This window comes from Panicum virgatum, chromosome 1N (assembly GCF_016808335.1).
Source record: "Panicum virgatum strain AP13 chromosome 1N, P.virgatum_v5, whole genome shotgun sequence".
NCBI classification, from domain to species: Eukaryota; Viridiplantae; Streptophyta; class Magnoliopsida; order Poales; family Poaceae; genus Panicum; species Panicum virgatum.
The window spans coordinates 38,049,492-38,056,474 of record NC_053145.1 but is presented as its reverse complement, the minus strand read 5'-3'; the positions used below and the strand labels follow the sequence as shown (position 1 = coordinate 38,056,474).

The window sequence follows — 6,983 nt, the reverse complement described above, 5'->3', positions numbered from 1 at the left end:
TTGGCTTCTCTTTCCGATTCATGGACATGCCCACTCTCCCCGACTATAGGGCACCCACCTCATCCCTTATAGTCGTAATTTAGCTCTAAAATTTAAATGGGCACCAACCTCGTCCCTTAATCATGTTATTCATCTTATCCCTAAGAAAGAGTGGGAAGTATGTCCACTTGCCGGGCCCAGGAAGTTACTAGGTTTGCCGCTAACCCATAATTCACGGCATGTGGCTAGTACTTTCAAACGCTTAACCACGATCACCAACACACTGCGGCCTTAGCAAATTTATCAACACAGATGGATTTCAAATGAAGAGGTTGACCAAATCCGTCCATGGTCCTTATAGTGATTGCATAAAATAAACAATCAACTCCTATAAATCTCGCGAGAGACAGGAAATCCCTCGACTTTTACCGGTCCTATTAGCAAAGCATCTAGTTGGACTCTATTTCAAGTGTTCAAACAATAGGTATCTAAGATTATGCATCTAGGTTTTCATTCAACTCCAATAACTTAAATGCACAAGACAATAGATATAAAAAGTTGCATAAAATAATAGGATTATGCATCGGGGCTTGCCTATATTGAAGTTTAAAGAGTCAGTAGACTTTAATTCTTTCGAATCAGAGTTCGGAGCTTCAGTTAATTCCACGTTAGCCTGAGCTTCTGAGAAAACCCCGTCTGGTTCCTGGATGAACTCGTATGTTCCGTCGACTAACAATGTTTCTATATGTAATGCAGTAATGTAAATTAGTGAAGTGCTTGAGTATAGCTTTCCTTCACTAAAGAGTTGAAAACCAATAAAACTCAAGTCAAGAAAACAACCATTCATTTTCTATTTACTGAGCAGTCATTTATGGAATAAAAATAACCACAAGGAACTCCATAAAATAACAAATCTAGCTATACTAAGAAACAGGGTTTGAAGTCAAAAAGGGGATTTATTTCAAAATAAACCACAGAAAGGTTTTTAAATAAATTTTTAAATAAAATAAAGAAGTGAATTTTAAAAACATGAGTTAAAGTCTACTAATGTGTTTTGAAAACTTTTGAAAGGTTTGACATGCTTCAAAGATCACATGTTCAAAGCATATTTAAAATATGACTTTCAAAATAAAAGATCCAAGTTTAAAAGACCTATGAACTAATTCTATTTTTAAAACCCACTACACAATGTTTCAAAACAAACTCATAGTATCATCATATAGAGTTACTGATAAGGAACAAAACAAAATTAGTTTTTGCATTTTTAGCATTTTTCCACTATTTTGTAGGATTTTTCAAAGTTCACAAATAAAAGAACTTGAATCATACAAAAACGCCCTTAGCAACAGTTCACTTCTTGCAATCGGTTCGCATGGCGGCAGTTGTTGACGGTGCTTAAGTGCCATTTTCACCCGTCAACTATACTCAATAATAAAGGAAAACTGCATGGCTTACTCGCATATTTGTATCACTTACCTTGCTCCACAGTTGTTTTCGAGTTTTGTACATTTCAGATGAGCAGGAGTGGAATAAGACGAAAACACGTAGCAAACGCGATACAACTACGCAGAATATCGCGTCCGGCGTCACCCACTTACAAGGAGGGCCCATTTGGCAGAGCAAACGGGTGCGCCACTCATAATGCCTACAAGAAAAGATATCAGGGCCCACATGTCAGCCTGCCAGAGAAGGATAAGGACGAAAGGCGGCCAGGTGGGGCCGGCCGGCCCCCTGGGTTGGCCGAACCTGGCCGGCCTCCCGTCCAGGTGCATTTCGAGGAGTCAGCCCCAAGTCTCCTGATTACCTTCCATACGTGCATTTGGCGGGAACCGACCTCCACTAGTATAAATAGGGCCCCCTCTCACCCCTCACACACACACACACACACACACACACACACACACACACACACACACACACACACACACTTCATTCCGTTCTCTCCAAGAAGGCTCTGCTCTCTCTTGCTCTCCTAGCTAGGTAGTGGAGCTAGGCTAGTTCTCTTTAGCGAGCAAGTCATCCTTGGGGTCGTTGAGCAATCCTCGGCTCCTGGTATGGCTTTGTATCCGACTTGTCAGACTTCTATTCATAATATAGAGTTTTGCCATGGTTGCTTTACTATCTTGATAGTTTATCAATCCATGCTTAGATCATTTATAAGTTATGCTACGGTCTTGGTTAAGCCAGATGATCCGGGTATGGATAGAGGTTCGTTGTGCCTTCGGGCTTGCTCTAGTGTTTTACTCATCCATCCGAAGTGTGGGAGACCTGGGGGCACTAGTGTAGTGACTTCATACATGAGCGTGGTGCTCGGGTAAGCGGGATCCTTCGGATATGACCGTGCTCCGCGGTGTGACTGGGGTAGACGACAAGTGGTGACATCCCTGTCCATCTGGCGTAACAGCGGTGTTGCGTTTAGCGTACTCCCCGACATTCAGGTTTGGTGTAGGAGTTCATGCAAAGAGGTAACGGGACTGGATGTACTCCGGTGCGGGACCTTCTCCCCGCTATCCCATTTTCCTGGCACCTGCAGTCCTAATCATGATCTAACATGACACCAACTTTGGATAGAAGCACTAGGACACCTAACCTAGCCTAAGCTCCAGCTGACTTGACATAGGATAGAGTAGTCTTTTGTTTTATAGTTTCTCTCCTTTATTCCTTTCTCTTGGAGTGTGGATGTGTGCTGTGTCGCATTACCCTTGCTTATTCTTTATCTGTACTTACCCCTGTTAGAGTATTGCCTATTGCTTGAGGCACAATGTCATGGTTAATGTTGAGTACAATACCTTTGCCGCTGCCGTCCTTTGGGACACAAATAAATGACAATACCCTTACTCTCCGGGTGAAATGCTACAACGGTATATCCGTGCACTTGCGGATCCATCTGTAATCTTATTGATTATACCACGAGAGTGGCAACCCTTGTTACAGTTGCTAGGATGGGTTCGGCGCCCTCATTTCTAGTGATTGCACTAAGGACTGCCGACAGGCATTTCTGGCGCTGTAGCTAAGGATTAACCATTCCTAGTGATTGCGCTAAGAAATGTCAACAAGCATTTCTAGCGCCATTGCCGGGGACGGCAAGTGAACAAAGATATTGTGCTGATATTAACTTAGACCTTGTACTCAGGATATAGTCTTTACTCTGTCCAGCTAATGTCACTTTATGTCTTCTTTTATTTTTAATTTGAAAGAAGACAGGGGTAGTGTATGACCGGTTTATCCCTGCCGGAAAACTACACAAACAATCCAGAGAGGCTCGTGAGAAGGGCACGACCTCGCCTCATTCCTCCTCTCGCTATCCTCCTAGCACAGAAACCCATTTTGGAAGCACCACTCGTTCTTGAGGCTATGGCTGAAAAGACTCTCCGCGAGTTCTCCGTCCCCTCCACCGACAATGTGGCCACTAGCCCCAACATCAATGTCAGGGACGTGAACTTTGAGCTCAAATCAAGCCTTATCAACATGGTGAAGGCTAGCCTATTCTGTGGCAAGCCGAACGAGGACACAAATGCGCATTTACAGAATTTTCTGGAGCTCTGCAACACTGTTGTTATACGGGGTGTCACCGCCGACGTTGTCAAGCTTCGTCTGTTTCCCTTTTCCCTCCTGGGGAAGGAGAAACAGTGGTTTTATAAAGAAAAGGACATCGACACCTGGGCCAAATGCTCCAAGGCGTTCCTCGCAAAATTCTTCCTGCTGGGCAAAACAAATGCCCTGCGTGGGAGAATTTCAAGTTTCCAGCAGACAGGGATGGAATACATCCCAGAAGCTTGGGAGAGGCTGCAGGAATACATCCTGGCCTGTCCTCATAATGGCATGGACGAGTAGGTCGTCCTGCAAAGCTTCTACAACAGGCTCACAACGACATCTCGAGCCAACATTGATGCCGCTACTGGAGGAGCCTTCCTCGACCTAACCATAGCCAAATCCAAAGCATTGGTCGAGAAGATGGTCTCCAATCAGGGGTGGAGTGATGAACGACTCCAACCCCGCACCAAGGGCATGCATACCGTCAAAGAGACGGATATGATTACCGCGAAGCTAGACCTCCTAATCAAGAAGATGGAGGAAGGGAGCAAACAACCGATCCATGCTCCCGTTTACGCCATGGGTTCACACTTCACATGCAAAGTTTGTGGTAATGATGGACACTCGAGGAATGACTGCCCCGAAACCCGTGAAGACTACGCCTACCTCAACAACAACAACAAAGGTTACCGTCCACAACAAGGAGGCCAGGGGTGGAACCAGCCACGTCCACCTTTTCAAGGAGGTAATAACTACAATCCTTCTTATAATTCAAATTTCAATTCAAACCAACCTCCCTTGAGAGAACTTGTTCTTGGCCAAGTTAAAATCAACGAAAATATAAATAAAAAGCTTTTGGCCAATGACAAATCCCTGGAAAGTTTAAATATCAAGCTTGAAACTTTGTCTTCAACTCTTAAAAACTAGTTAAGTTTCAACAAAATGATCAAAACCCAGCTTTCACAAATTGCTACTTCGTTACCTGTTGTTGAGAGCGGGAAGATCCCGGGGCAACCCGAGTCTCCTATTGAAAATGTCAGCATGGTGTCTACCGGACGGGATAATGCGTCCCGGAGGCCACCACGTAATAATCATGCAGGTAGGTACTATCCCCCAAGGTACGATGTTTGGGATGGCATGGTAGCAGCGGTGCAAGAGGATCCAGGGGTCCCCATGATCAGCTGCTCGATCTACATCAAACACTTCGAGCGATGCCAATGCGATCTGGGGGCAAGCGTGAATATAATGCCCAAGGTAATATATGAAGTACTTGAATATCCTGCTCTTTCCCCAACAACTATGCTCGTACAGCTTGCAGATTCAACCATTCGGTATCCCGAAGGGATAGCCGAACATGTTTTCGTACGAGTACGAGACTCCTTCATCCTTGCAGACTTTGTGGTAATGGATATGGAGGGCGACCTTGGAGTTGACCTCGTACTTGGGAGACCTTTTCTAAGGTCTGCCAAGGCAAGGATCGATATCGGAAAGGGAGAAATCCGTTTCCGTGTCGGAAGGGAGGATATGTTTTTTAGGTTCAAGAAGAAGGAAGAGCAGCGCTTCATGATCAAACAAGACAGTAAAGGGCAAGCACTCTGGGGTGCACCAGCACCCCAGCCAGAACAACGACCCTACGAACCTAAAAGAAAGAAGAAGGAAAAGAAGGTGTGGCAGAAGGTTGAGAGTTTGGCCTCGTCCAGTTCTCTAGGACAAGCCGACAAATGGTAAGAACGATAGGGTAAAGTCGTGCACGTCGGACTTTAAATGATGCGCCCTTGCCAACGGTAAATTGGTATTTATCTCATATTTGCTTTCTCCGCTTTTCAACATTTTCTTTACACCTTATTTGTTTTTCTCCACTGCATGTTTGAAATTTTCAAAATTATTTTTTGCATGCTAGAATTTTTTCTAGCATTTTCCCCTTTTTATAAAAAGACCAAAAATATTTTCTGAGTTTTAAAATCCTTTGGGAAAAATAATGTGGACATCTTTTCAAGCAAACTTTTGGCCGTGCACCATATTTTCAAAGAACTTAACCGTTGAGGAAGCACCAGGCCAAAGGGGGGCACCAGGGGGCCCACCCTGGGGCCGGCCGTCCCCACAGGTCGGCCGACCCAGGGCCAACGGCTCCTGGGCCCCACCTTCTCCAACGGCTCCATAGCCATTGTGGCTTGCCTCTCCTCTGGTGCACGCACCATCTTCTCTTTAAATAGGAGCCGAGAGGGGTGTTGAGCTCTCTCATACTCACACACTCACTCACACTCCCCCTCACACATTCTTGCCCGGGTTTCCATTGGATTTTGGCTCAAGTTTGGTTTCAAGAAATCTCTCTCTCATTTCTTTGCTGCAAGATTGATCACATATTTGGAGGAACAACTCTCGGGTAAGAATTTCATTTTGAATTCGCTAACTTAACCCGAACCGAGTTGTTCTCGTTCGTTCTTGTTCGCTCTTGTTGCAAGCATGAAGGGTTTAGGTCGGAAACTTTCCGGAGCTATCAAGAAGATGACAGGGTCAAGCTCATCTCGTTCACGGGGTGGGTCGAGCTCTCGTCATTCCCCCGAACCTACACCAACGCCGACCACGATGGACTATGAGCAAGACGAACAAGAGGAACAAATAGAGGAGCAAGCTGAAGAACCACAAACCGAGGACATGGAGATAGATGAAGATGATGCACCATACCTCGACTTGCAAGACGACCGCGAGCGTCAAGCCTACGCCATGATCAAGAATCGAAGCTTTGGTCATACCAGAGCCTTCGATCCAGACCTTCTCGAAAAAATAGGTATGGACGTTGACTTCGCTCGTGTTTGGCATGCGGTTGGATGGAATGGTTTTGTGCCCGTTGAGGAGAATGGTTCTCTTCTCCTCACCATCCCGTTTCTTTGCACTCCTCAGGAGGTGGACGATGGTGTTTCTTTCTGACTTTTTGGAGTTGAACACTATTTTAATTGGAGAAATTTCAATCACCTCCTTGGTTTTAGCGCGCGCTTGCCGATTTCCCTTGCAAAAGCTTGCCGCGGTTTTGATCGACATGAGTTTTGGGGTTTGATTTCGGGTCAAGTTGTTCATGGCAAGTTTTCAACTCGGTGCAATGACATTCAAAATCCGACTCTTTGTTTGATGCACAAGTGGGTGGCTATCACTCTCTTTCCAAGAGATGATCCACGACCAGTGCGGAACAATGAGTTGATGATATTATACGCCATGGTCAACAAAATCCGAATCTCCCCCGCACAAGCAATGGTTAAGCAATGGCTCACAAATTTTCGGATGACAGGTCCTATTGATTGCACTTCTTTGGTTACCCGCATCGCATCAAACATGGGAATCTTAGATGGGAACCCCATTCCCTTCATTGAGGAGCCTCATGTTATGATCGATGAGGCGTACTTGGTTCAAGGCCACACGCTCAAGAAAGGCCCGGATGACTCCTTTATTTTCTTTTCGCTTGGTTATGGAAATGA

General features: G+C 45.2%; 1 non-coding gene across 1 annotated transcript; it reads right to left on the bottom strand.

Annotated features, from left to right (window-relative positions):
* Positions 1-3,694: 3,694 nt before the first annotated feature.
* On the bottom strand, positions 3,695-3,803 carry LOC120657795. The gene has a single exon (XR_005668332.1). It is a non-coding gene; the product is annotated as a small nucleolar RNA R71 (small nucleolar RNA).
* Between the last annotated feature and the right edge of the window lie 3,180 nt (positions 3,804-6,983).